The sequence below is a fragment of the Solanum stenotomum genome, chromosome 12, assembly GCF_019186545.1.
Source record: "Solanum stenotomum isolate F172 chromosome 12, ASM1918654v1, whole genome shotgun sequence".
NCBI lineage: Eukaryota > Viridiplantae > Streptophyta > Magnoliopsida > Solanales > Solanaceae > Solanum > Solanum stenotomum.
Window position 1 is genome coordinate 9506471 of NC_064293.1, and position 13958 is coordinate 9520428.

Genomic DNA, 13958 nt, shown 5'->3' on the forward strand with positions numbered 1-13958 from the left:
TTTTGACCATCGTATTTTTTTAATCAAATATTTTTCTATGTAATTTCTGGTCTCTCTTTGTTGAACAAAGCCGCAGGCTTACATGAAGAAAACTATTGTTCGCTTCTTCTATTCATTGTATTATATGTGTAGTATTCATTGTATTATATGTGTATTTATATACAATAAAGAGAAAACCTAGAATTCTATTTTAGGTAGAATTCTATTTTAAGCAATGTACATATAAGAGGCAATAAATAAATATTACCGTAATAAAATTTCCTAGAGTTACGATCTCCTATAATCATGGGATTTGAATCAGATCTCTTATCGTCAATAGTCCCCCTTACGTTGGTGCATAGATATATATCATGCCCAACTTGTCAATCGCTTCATGAAATATTTTTCCTGGTACTGCCTTTGTGAGGACATCTACGAGTTGATTTATAGACTTTACATATGGAAACTGGATGATCTTTTGATCAAGTTTTTCTCTAATGAAATGACAATCTACTTCGACATATTTAGTGCGATCATGTTGCACTGAGTTTTATGCTATTTCAATTGCAGATTTATTATCACAAAACAACTTCATAGGTCCAGAACTTTCAACTCCAAGATCACACAGAACTCTTTGGATTCATAATAGCTCACGTAAACCATGCGTCATACCTCGAAATTCTGTTTCTACACTTGATCGAGAAACAATATTTTGCTTCTTACTTCTCCAAGTAACAAGATTACCTTCAACAAATGTGAAGTAACCTAAAGTTGATCTCCTGGTTGAGCGATCTCCATACCAGTCAGTGTCGGTCTAGCCTTCAACAATTGGTGCTTCATTCTTTGAATACATCAACCATTTTCTAGGAGCATTTTTCAAATACCTTAGGATCATGTGGACTGTATTTATGTGTTCTGTACTTGGATCTTGCATAAACTGGCTCACCCCACTTATCGCATATGCAATATCAGATTTCGTATGAGTTAGATAGATCAACTTCCGAATTAGCCATTTATAACAAACTTTGTCTGCTAATTATTGCACAGAAGAAATTCCAAGTTGCCGGTTCATCTCCATCGGTGTTTCAGCTGGTTTGCAATCAAGCGTTCTAAATTCTATCAATAAATCCAATATATACTTTTGCTGGGAAAAAGAGATCCCTTGTCTTGGCCTTGACACTTCAATACCTAGAAAATATCGCAATTGTCCTAAGTCTTTCATTTCAAACTTGGTGGCTAAGTATTGTTGTAGTTTCTTCATTTCTTCAGGGTCATGATCACCAGTTAATACCATATCATCAACATATATAATCAATGTTGTTACCTTCCCCCCATTTTGTTTAATAAACAAAGTATGGTCGGAGTTACTTTGCAAGTAACATCAGATTTCATATCTAACGCAAACCTCCCAAACGAAGCTCTGGGTGATTGTTTTAGCTCGGAAAGTGATTTTTTCAGTTTGCATATTTTTCCTTTATGCATTGGACATTGTTTAATTTCTGGTGGAAATTTGATGTATACTTCTTTTCCAAGTCACCATTCAGAAAGGCATTTTTTTACAAATTATCAATAAATCCAATACATACTTCTACTGGGAAAGAGAGTTCCCTTGTCTTGGCCTTGACACTTCAATACCTAAAAAATATCGCAATTGTCCTAAGTCTTTCATTTCAAACTTGGTGGCTAAGTATTGTTGTAGTTTCTTCATTTCTTCGGTGTCATGATCACCAGTTAATACCATATCATCAACATATACAATCAATGTTGTTACCTTCCCCCCATTTTGTTTAATAAACAAAGTATGGTCGGAGTTACTTTGCAAGTAACCAATAGACTTCATCTCTAACGCAAACCTCCCAAACCAAGCTCTGGGTGATTGTTTTAGCTCGTAAAGTGATTTTTTCAGTTTGCATATTTTTCCTTTATGCATTGGACATTGTTTAATTTCTGGTGGAAATTTCATGTATACTTCTCTTCCAAGTCACCATTCAAAAAGGCATTTTTTTACAAATTATCGTAAAAGGCAATCTCTATTTACTGCAATAGATATAAGAATACATATAGTATTGAGCTTGGCTACTGGTGCAAAAGTTTCTTGATAATCGATTCCTTGTTTCTGAGCATAACCCTTCGTGACTAGTCTCACCTTGTATCTATCAATGCTTCTATCTACTTTTAAGTTTCACAGTATATACCCATTTACAACCAATTGTCTTTTTTTCTCTTTGCAGCGGAACCAACTCCCAAGTTGAGTTTCTTTGCAAGGCTTCCATCTCTCCATTCATTGCCTTTGTCCATTTTGGATCTGTTAATGTCTTCTGCACACTACTAGGAATATATACTTTGGATAATTGATTAACAATTAAAGCGTATGAATCCAATAATCTATGACTTGAGATATAGTAATTAATTGGATATTTGGCCTTGGTTCTAAGATCAGGTTCATATTGTTTTCTAGGGACACCTATTTAATCGTGGTGGTAATTGAGAAGGAGGGGTATTGAGAATTACTTGAGGTGCAATATCTTCCTGAACATTCTGTGAGGTCTCTTTAGTTGATGGTGTTAATATGGGGTCTTCTACAACATCTTAATTACTCATTGATACTTCAGCACTCTCAGATAAATTTGGGAAAGTTAGAGACTCGATAGGCTGATCAGAGGGAATCTCTTTAATTGAATGTGTATTCTTACTCAATCTTCCTTGCAATTCTTCCAAGTCTAAGAACACAACTTGGTCCAGTGGAACTCTAGTATATTTCTCGTTTGGCTCAAGTGCTTCACTCGCATTATCCCCATAAAGAGTTGAATTGGAAACTCCCCTTCCATAATAAGGTTCGTTCTCATGAAAGGAGACATATAATGGAACATACAACTTCTTATTTTGTGGATCATAGCACCGATAACCCTTCTGAAAATTTGAATAGCCAACAAACACACATCTTTTTGCATAGGAATCCAATTTACCTCTAAAGACTTTTGGAATATGGACATAAATTGTACATCCAAAAACTCGAGGTTCAAGATTCGGCAAATGTGCTATTGTGCAAAATGACTTTAATTTTGTTGAGGAGTTTGGAAGTCAATAACTCAAGAAGGAGCTTGATTGATAAGATAAATAGCCGACTTTACTGCCTCCTCCCAATAAAAGTAAGGCATGTTCATACCAAAAAGAGAGGCACAAACTACTTTCAAAATTTGTCTATTCTTTCTTTTTGCCAAACCATTTTGTTGCGGTGTATATGTGCAAGAAGTATGATGTTGTATCCCTAATTGACTAAGGTATTCTCCGAACCAACCATCAACAAACTCCCTAGCATTGTTAGACTGCTAAATTCAATTTTTCTTTGGTATTGAGTATGCACCATCTTGTAAAATTCCTTAAATGCTTTACATGCATCACTCTTCTTGTAAAGTAAAGACACCCATGTCACTCTAGTACATTAATCGATAAAATATCAAACTTTTGAAATAGAAGGGACCGTTCTTGGACCCCAAATATCAGAATGTTTAACAATGAAAGGTTCTGAACATGAACAAGGACCGAGGTGACGACCCAATGCAACATTTTGAACATAATAACATCATACCAAAAAAAATTAAAAAAATAATTTGAATGGAATAACAAAATAAAAGTGTCATTTTGAGCGGCATGACAAACCAATTTTTCTTTTAAAAAAACATCATTTCATTTGAGATAACAAATTAATTTTTTTTTAAAGATGACATTTTGAAAGGTATGATGACCTAAATTTAAAATGATGTCATTTTGAAATGTATAACGGTAAAAAAATATAATATTAACAATGAAACGGTCCACAAAGTTACTTTGGATAAGTATTGAGAATTGGGTGTCAGTCCGTTTATTATTATTTTTTGAATAATAAAACATATTTTAACTTCGTTAGCACCAACCATAGTTTTGCATAGAAATTTCTCACAATTCAACTGAGATTAACTTCGAGGTAATTTCTATGGATTCAAATGTACTCAAGTAATGACAAGACTTGTTCATCTTGCTACAAACAAAGCTTTGAACTAGATCAAATATCTTGTTTCAAGTGCCCTCACCACAAATAAAGTCTCAATTTGCACACATTTAAAGTGTTTTGATTTGATGACATTTTGCAAAATTAACTCACTCAGAAAAATATTCAATGCATGCAATTGTGATACCATAGGCTTGATCTTCTTGTAAATCTCCACTAATGTGAGAACATTTGAAATGAGATCATGTAAGACTTGTTATTGACTAGTAATGTAGGCTTAGAGATGGGTAGGATTTTATTTGGAAAAAAGTGACTGAATTCTTTCTTGAATATTGCACTGACTTTGTGCTTTCAACTTACGCTTTTAGCATTTGATCCTCTTTATCGTCCCTTGTTTTTACACTTTTTGTCTTCTTTTGAAGCTTTGCTTGTCTTAGCTTTTTTTTTTCCCCTTCTCTTCATATTTTGAAGTTTCTCCTAATTTTTTGGAGTATTGTTCTTCATTTATTGAAATTTGACTTATTTGAACTTGTAAGGAATTTTCAACTATTTCTTCTTTCTTTTGAGGTCGTTTTTGCATTCTTGACTTTCAGGGACTTTGGTAACTTTTGTGTTTGACAAATTTGAACTTTGAATCTTCTTTTGTAACTTGCATGTGTTAGTGCGCTCAAGAATGTTGCGTCATGAGAGGGATAGTGCGTATGAGCACTCAAAAGGGTATAGGCTAAAAATATGATTGTCCAAAGAGAAGGCTTTAGGCTCAAAGTGGAGGCATACTAAGGATTGATGTCATTTGGTGGGCTTTGAAAGGCTCAAATGGGTCAAAGAAAGCCAACAATCATTTTCCAAATCAAACGTTACTCAAAATCTCGCCTCAACAACATTTAAGCCAAGTTCTAGATCAAACAAAGCAACACAATTGAATTTAATCAAAAGTTCACTACAAAATGCACATGAAACAATGAATCTGGTTTTGTAATTATCTTGAATGCATGCAAGAGAATATTTTCAGGTGTAACAAAGGTATGAATGAGAGGTACCAAATAAATCTATGGTTTAACAAGAAGTCAATCTTTCTCTATTGTATCAATTATTTTTTCATATGCATACTATAATTGTGTTGGCACCAACCAAGTCAAAAAGATTAATTTTAAAATATAACATTTTAAAAAGAAAAAAAAATAAAGAATACCGAACCCTGAAAGAACTGCCTATGTATCTCATTGAGATGAGAATCAAGTTTGGGTAGTTTGTTCAGATATGACATAAAAACATATATTTTGAACAACAAATAATTTTTGAAAGAAAAAATAACCGAAATGAAAACCAATGAGTCACATTGAAGGGCGGACAACCCAAAATTTAACAAAAAAATCTCTTTTGTGATTTAAAGAACAAGTGAATAAAAGAAAAAATCAACAAGTCACATTAAAGGGCTGACCACCCAAACTTAACAAAAATATTTTTTATTATTTTATAGAACAAGTAACAAAAATAAAAAATCAATGAGTTACATTGAAAGGTGGACCACCCAAACTTTAAAAATTCCAAACAAAATTCATTTTTTTTCAATCTAATGTAAGAGAAATAAAAATTTGAGATATATATTGAATATAACATTATGTACAAAAATTAATACAAAGGTATAAACCAAAGCATGAGTACCAAAGCAACAGATAACCAGTAGGCATCATAGGCCGACTAAGCAAGAATGGTAGAAACATACGAAAAAGATAGAATCAAACATGAACACAGGTCAGCAGAAATAAGAGCAGAACATTCAGAGAGATAGTCTAAGGATATTTAACCTAAACCCAGCTAGCCCCCTATAAGACCCACTAGGTATACTCACGCACAAACAAACAAGAATCTGAACGGACTCCCATAAGCCTGACAGGTACATAGAGAAGTAATAGTGTCATTTTGTAATTAAAGAACAACTTTTATTGAATTATTTTTGTCCCATAAGTAATAGTGCCGCTCTCTGAGTGAGGCAACGCACCCATAAAGTAAAGCAACTTTCTAGGGCCAAGAAAAGAGAGAAAAAGAAATGTAAGAAAAAAAAAATATTTTTAGAGGTAAAATTCGGATGTTCTGTGTGTGCTGAGATCGAATTAACAAGGCATCTTTCAAAAGCTAATAACGGTAAATCTTGATAATTAACAAAATCAGACAACAAAGAAAAGTATGCTAAAGATGCATAATATTTTTTATATGATTTGTTTTGCTTAAAATTGTATTTAATATAATTTGATCAATTAATCTATGTATAAATAATTGGCTTAAGAAATTTAAAAATCTATTGAAAAATAATTTCTCAAACATTTTTATGACTACATCATATATGCTAATGTGTTACTATATGAAAAAGAATACTCTATGACATTTTTTGCGATTGGCTAAAAAGAAAAGTGAGTCATATAAATTGAGATGAAATAATTGTTTTGTGCCATGTGACATATTAGGGAGGTAAATAGATTTAAAAATTTATGTTTGAGGGGGTAATTAAGACTTCTCATAATTTAGGGGTAAATAGTCCAAAATTCATGTTTGAGGTGGTAATTAAGATTGCTCATAGCTTAGGTGTGTATTTAATAAAGTGTGTCAAATTTAAGGTGATTTTTAACTACTCCATCTGTCCCTATTTACTTGCCAAATATTTCCTAATTTGATTTTTCATTTTTACTTGTTAATTTTTGACAAATTTCAATTTATTTCTTTCTATTATACCCTCAAATTATTAACATTGAGTTAATGTCTTTGAAAAATGTAGTGAGTAAATATGTTAGTCTTTTTCGAATAGGCTGGCTGCCTATTGCAGGAGTTCCTGACCTGAAAGGACACCAGCAAGCTGCTACTGAATGTGAACAAAGTCAAGGAGATGGAATCAACTCAATAGAATTAGGTTTTTTTATGACTGCTGAAGTGACCGAACGAAATGTTGGATTGATTCAATACTGAATCCCAGATCTCCATAGACGACTAATGGTAGGGGCTTAAAACTCTATATATCAATTAAAATAGATAAAATGATAAATTCACTATATCAATCATTATTTTTTAATAGGTATACAAAGTTAAAATTTGACAATTAAAAAGAAACGAAGGGTATATTAACTAAAAAACTATAAAATAAAATAAAATTTTAGATAGTTATTAAAAAATAAATAAACATATATATATATATATATATATATATATATATATATTACCCTATTTTATTAGTGAACAAGGAAAGGACCAACACGGCATTATATCATTGTACAAAAGGCATGTCATATTGTACGACGGAGGTTTACTCACTTTAGGCCTTTACGTGGAAGTACAACGCAACACAAATTGCTGCATATGCTCAAAAGGTCTCATTTGAAGCAAATCTGAATCTCCATCTTTGTTTCCTCTATAATGTGAGTTTTTTCACCTTCTTTCATGCATTTCTGTTTCTTCTTCTTTTTCATTGTATTTCTGTTTTTTCGTTTTCTTATTTTTGGTGGATTCTTTATCCATTCCTTCTTTGCCCGTTCCACTGATTTATTGGTAATGGAATTTGGTGAATGTGTAATGAAAATTGGGTGAATCAGTAATAAAATTGTGTAGAAAAATACTCTTATGTTAGATGGGTTCTTTGGTGATGAAGTTGGCGTAAAATTTTGCACATGCATGTCAATATTATGTTTGCCCTTTAATGTACTGAGGGTGTTTGGTGATACGCCTAAATCAACTCTTTTTTCCCTTCTTTTATTGTGTATTTATAGATAGATACGTAGTATTTTCTATTTCATATTTTAGATGTCATTTTTAGTGATCTTACGGCTAACATTAAAATTACAGTAATTTTTATTATCAATTATGAAAATTTAAAATGATGATCGAAATTGAAGACCAATAACACAGACTAGGAGAAGTGCACGAGAGAGGATAAATTTGTGGATCAGATTTCAGAATTCAGCATTATAAATAATAAAGAAGTCAGGGTGTATACATGCTATTAGAATTCAGAGTATTTCAATTTGAATGTATGCATGTCATTACAGAGAGCTTAGACATTAGCGGAAGGATTTGGTGCCTGTTTAAAATCTATACACACCACTTTATTTTTGATTGTGTAAGAAAGTAAAAGCAAGGATTGAGAGTATGACAAAGTAAGTCCTTTACCTGGTCTCTTGCTCTTTTACTTAGCGTTAGAAGTTTATAAAATTAATGGAAAGGAAGGAAAGTTAGTAAGGTTTATAGAAAAACCACATTACATTGATTGTTTAAATTTTTCATTTCAAGTTTATATCCACTCCTGGCAAGGTGAATAATAAGTACTATGAGCCTGCTTCGTTAGAAAAAATGGTCTGGTATGAACTCTGTTTCTTTTATATTCAGCCTGTTGAGTGATCTTTTATCTGAGATACAACTATCTAAGCAACTAAATGTTACATCCCTTTTGCAAGAAAATTGTGACTGCTTCTGGTCCCTGTGTGAATAATTGAGGATACATATTCAAAATGAAAAAGGCTGCGTAGAATATGACAAATTCAAGGCTCAAGAAAATACATTGCTGCCTTTAATTTTTTAATTTGGAATTGTACTGGTACTGCGATGGATCTATCAATCATCATTCCATGTCAATAAGTTAGTAAAGACTGTGAAAGTGTATAATAATATGTTGCTTCACTTTTGTAGATACAATTCAACTATATCTGCAAATGCAATGTCAAACCTTCTATTTTGCTGCTAAAAGGTTTTTCAATCTGCAAGGAAAGAGGCAAAGCACTAACTGAAAATTGAGTTTGTCTCAACAGGTGATCTCATATTAAGCTTACATTAATAAGTTTCATCTTAGTCTTTTGACCTCTATTTGGATTAGTTCATTATTATGCTTTTTCGAAGTTCGAATTGAATTAGAATAGATCGTATTAGGTGATCCGAAGGTCGATGACTTGGTAAAGATTCGTTCAACCATGTCCTGACAAACACGTCAAAAATAATGAATAACCAATTGTTGCTTTAATGCTTCAACTATATACTTTCTTCTATTTGAATGATTCACCCTCTTCAAATAAACATGCGATTTGCAGAAATAAAAAAGTTCATACACTTGAGAGAAACTTACACTGACTATATTGTATAGCTAGCACTCTTCGTGATTTTGTAATTTGATTATTATAGAGTAACCGGAGTTTTTTTTGAGGTTGTTTATATGTGTTGTCTTCGTGGATAGCTTAACGTGATCTTCTAGGATAATGTTATGCCATCGCTCTTTATGATTTTTAAATTTGATCATTTTATAGAGCAATTGAGTTTAGGTTTTTTATCTGTATTGTCTTCGTGGATAGATTAAGGTGATATTCTAGGATATTGTAGTGTTATGACTCTGTGATTTTGAAATGTGATTATTTTAGAGCAATATGAGTTTGTTTGTTTTTTGAGATTTTTTATCTGTATTATATTTGTGGAAAGCTTGATGTCATCATTTGGGTTATTGTGGTTGCATTGCCCCCTGTAACGTCCCCATGGTACGTTGGTTAGTGACGAAGTTGGGATGTAAAATCAGAATGTTCCCGACACCTTCATGGGCAAACAATATTTTTTATCTTCTAGCAAAATGTACACATTTCTCTTAGTTCAACTTACTTGGATTGATACATGTTTTTTCAAGATATAACCACGTGTTCCTGCATCCATCATATGCATTGAATTCTTGACACATGACTCGGTTGGAAACTATTGAAATATAATATTCTTGACATTTGAGTGGATACGACTGAAATATAATATATTTGCTTCTTTCCTCACAATCTTGATTGTTCCTATGTTGTCCAATAACAGGAAATATCTTCCTTTTTCGAGATTTTTTATTACTAAAACAGTACATCTTTTTGGGTTCTCAAGTGAATGGCACAATCTCGCTTGATTGTGAGATTCATCAATAGCAACTAGGAAGAATGAACTAACAAAGACGATATGTTGCTTATTCAAGCTCTTTTGCTGCTTCGACATTCCAAATTTACAAGTAAGTTAATATGTACTTTGTGTTAGTTTAGCTGAAACAACTTTAGCTTTAACCACATGATTAGCTTTAACCACATGATATTAGTTTGTCTTAGTAGATACCTTAGTATGATTGTCAAGAATTATGAGAGGATACGATTCCAAAGGCCCCTTGCTATGCGAATTCCAATATCCATTTGCATATGCGAACTAAAACAAGTTAGAGAAGTTGTTCTGTGTTATTAGGTTCCTGCTAAAACTAATAGTCGTTTGTTTCTGTTAAATAAATTTTCTACTGTAGTACATTTTGTTTTTATTCTTTTGTCTCTGTTACTTTTCTAATTGAAAAGAACTCGATTAAAAGTATTGTACCGCTGATTCTATTTCATGTTTTCAGTGCAAGCCTCTTTTCTGTGGAAATATTCCTTCTTGAACTTGAATTCTTTAGGTTATTTTTAGTTGATGAGAGTGATTGTGTTGTTGTTGGTGTTTATTATTTTCTTGAGGTCATTTCTTTCGATTTCTTTGTTTTGCTATTCTGTAGTACTTTTAAAAAAATATTGGGAACAAATATGTCAATATTTATTGAACAAGAATTTTTGTAGTATTTTCAGACTTTGAAAATTAGTTATGTAGTTTCTGTGGATTGGAATTTTTGTTGTGAATTCTCTCCTATTGTTCATGGTGTTTTCAGCAGAACGTAACAAAATTTGAAAAATAATATATGTGGCCTTGTTATGTTGTGCAAAGATATGTCTTGATATAAGATCCAAGACATCTCTATCGCTTCTTAGGACACAACACTTTTTCTCGCAGTTGATAGTCTCACAAGCTCCCATTCATAACTTTGTTACAACTGATACATGAGGATCAGGTTGTCTCATTATCTACAATTTGTCAAACAAATATATTTATTTATAAAATACATAGGAAAAAGAGAAAAAAGAAAGACTCATGAAACATAAAAAATGTGCATAAAATTAAATGAAGATATCTTTGGTAGCCATATGGACTTGCAATTGGGCTTGCAAAGTCCAAATCATATAGACATGAGTTGTCAATATAATTTTAAGATTTTTGGCAACCAAGAATCCACCTTTTAGCTAAACTACTCATGTATTATGAGTTCCTGATTTATGTAATTATATGCTCTGTTGAGTGAAATTCCCTTCCAAACATGTTTCGTAAGATTATATTATTTTACTTATCTAAAAATTGAATGATTTACAAATGCTGTGTTTTCTATTTTTCTTACTAGCCTGCTAATCACCTTCAAGTTTAGGGGTTTGCTTTCCTCTGCACATCAGCTATTCAGAAAACTTCATTCGAACTTTGAAGGAATATAATAGTTCATTGCTTCGAAGTATATATGGTGGTTAGTGTTGCCACAATGCACACCCGAATGTGGAAAGTCGAGGTCTCATGAACTACTACTAAAACTCAACTTTGATTTTATTTCGTTTGTGGACAAATAAATATATGGTACATTGTTTGATTGATAATTTTTGACATTGTAGAGCTAGCAAGGACAACAGCTTTCCACAAGAAAAATGTGTTCCTCATTAGAATTCTGAAAGCACAACTCTACTGACCATCGTTTGCCAAATTTTAGGAAAAAATTAAATGAGAAGAGTGACATCTGCACTGCTGACATTATGTTCGTATGTTATTAAACATCATATATTTCTTACTTTGCACGTATGATTCTGTTATACAATCGGGTTATCGAATAAGTGTATCTACTTTCTCTTTAGGCATACCACATGTATATATCAGCTTATACACCAAGCAACGCCAATGCATATGAGGTCTTCATACTACCGAAAAAAAGACACTGATAAACAAATTGACGTCTCTTTCCTTTGAGTAAGTTCTCAACCTTCATTCCTTTTTTTTCAATGCCGTGTACTAAGTTCTGCGTTTGATAGTAATCAAAGTGTACTAAACAATAGTAGTATTAATTAAGATTAGTTATGCATTCCATCTGATCAATTTTTTGTAGGAAATAATTCATTTTCTCCAGGCTTTCCTTTCTCCTTTTGGACTGCAAATTCTTATTTAATTATGAGAAGTGTAGGTCCAATCTTAGATTATGAAAAATCAAGAGCTTAAATACGAAGTTAGTAAGATGTACTGGTCAATGTGAAAAGGAAAAATTGCTCTTCTTACCTCTCTGGCGTCCAATACATATTGGTTTTTGCTTGAATGCTAGCTGTATGTCTAAATATATGTAAGACCAGACAATTCTAACATGGTAGTCTCTTGCGTGGAGTAAGATAACCAGCTAGGAAGATAGGACATTTACTTTACCATTGGTTGTGACTAAGAGAATAATTCAAAGCAATGTAGTAGTGTTGTAGAACGAGCTCTTGCTACGTTGTATTTTACTTTGTTGTTTCTTATTAGTCTATTGAAATTTTATTCTATTTCAATTAATTCAGTCACAACTTCCACTATTAATTACCTAAGCTCATTCTAATTGATTAAACTTAAGAGTTGGTCTATGCACATAACATATTCTTTCAAAAACATCAAGCATATTAGCACGGGCCTTGCCCCTCTAGTATAGTTAATAACATGTATGTCTAGTTAATTTGTTTTTTTTTTCCATATAAAAATATAGAAGAATTTAATAGGAAAGAGTTTACAAATTAGGTAGTCTGTAAATAGGATACAATAACAAGGAACTTTTATGGTAGTTTGACCCCACTCCTCATATTTTACTTAAAATTTTCTACTCATTGTGTCGTCATTTTTCCTAAATTAAATTACACTTGTCCCACTAACCTTCTCTTTTACTTTATTACACTTTCTCCTTTGCATGACTTTAGATGTCGCCATATTGTTTTCCTCTTATTTTCAGCCGGTTTTCTGGTCCCCACTTCTGGGGGTGTACATGAACGGGTTGGTTCGAATATTTTAAATATCTAATCAAATTATTTGTGTTAGAAATTTAAATTTATAAACTAATAAAACTCGAGTTTTTCAACCTCGCATTTTTTGGATTTTTTCAGGCTTTTTGGATTTTTGGATTTTTTCGGTAAAGTATTCATACAAACATATAATTTACTTGTATTTCAAATATTTCTTTGGTTCTACCAAAATACAACTATGTAAGGTGTTCGTAAGAAAATAACACAAAATATACTATCTAAGGTGTTTCTTAAGAAAATAACACAAAATATGATATGATTAATGACACTAAAATATCCAACAAAAAAATAATAACGAAATTGCGTAAAACAACTATTGCAAATTAACAAGTTATAATGAAAATGATCATAATTTAACAGTACTAAATCATGTTAAAATAAGTTTAATAAGTATTAGTTACATGATTAAATATTAAAGAAAAATAAAATTAGATTGGGTATTTTAATAATTGTCTAAACCAATGTAAAACTAAAGAACAAATATTCAATATTATTGTCATTCTTAGTGTTGAATAGTTGCATTAGTATTAATTTGATTTTGATTTAAGCTTATTATAATTACCAACATCCGTGGACTATAATCTTTATTGAACCATTCAGAATTTTTGAGTTTCAAACTTGAAATAATATATTAAAAGACAAAAACTATGAAAAAGTATAAGAAATATTTAAAAATTATATCAAAGTAAATATTTTTATGTATAAAATAAAATTTTAAAATTATATATAATGTTGGGTTGGTTTGGTTTTAGTTTGATTTTTTTAGTTAAAACCAAACCAACTCAAATATAGTCGAGTTTTTTTTTTTCAATACCAAACCAAGTCAAACCAAACCACTAGTCGAGTTTTTTCTCGATTTGATTCGATTTTCGATTTGATTTTGTATACCCTACCCAATTCATTCTATATAAACACAAATCTTAAAACTCTTTTCTAAAAAGCCCCACTAAAACTTCCCTCTTCTCTATCAATATGAATAAACTTGTTGCTTGTTCTCTTCACTTTTTGTTCTTTAATCTTCCCACTTCAATTTCTTCAGAATGTACTTGCAATCAAGATTCCGATGATCGGAATAAAAC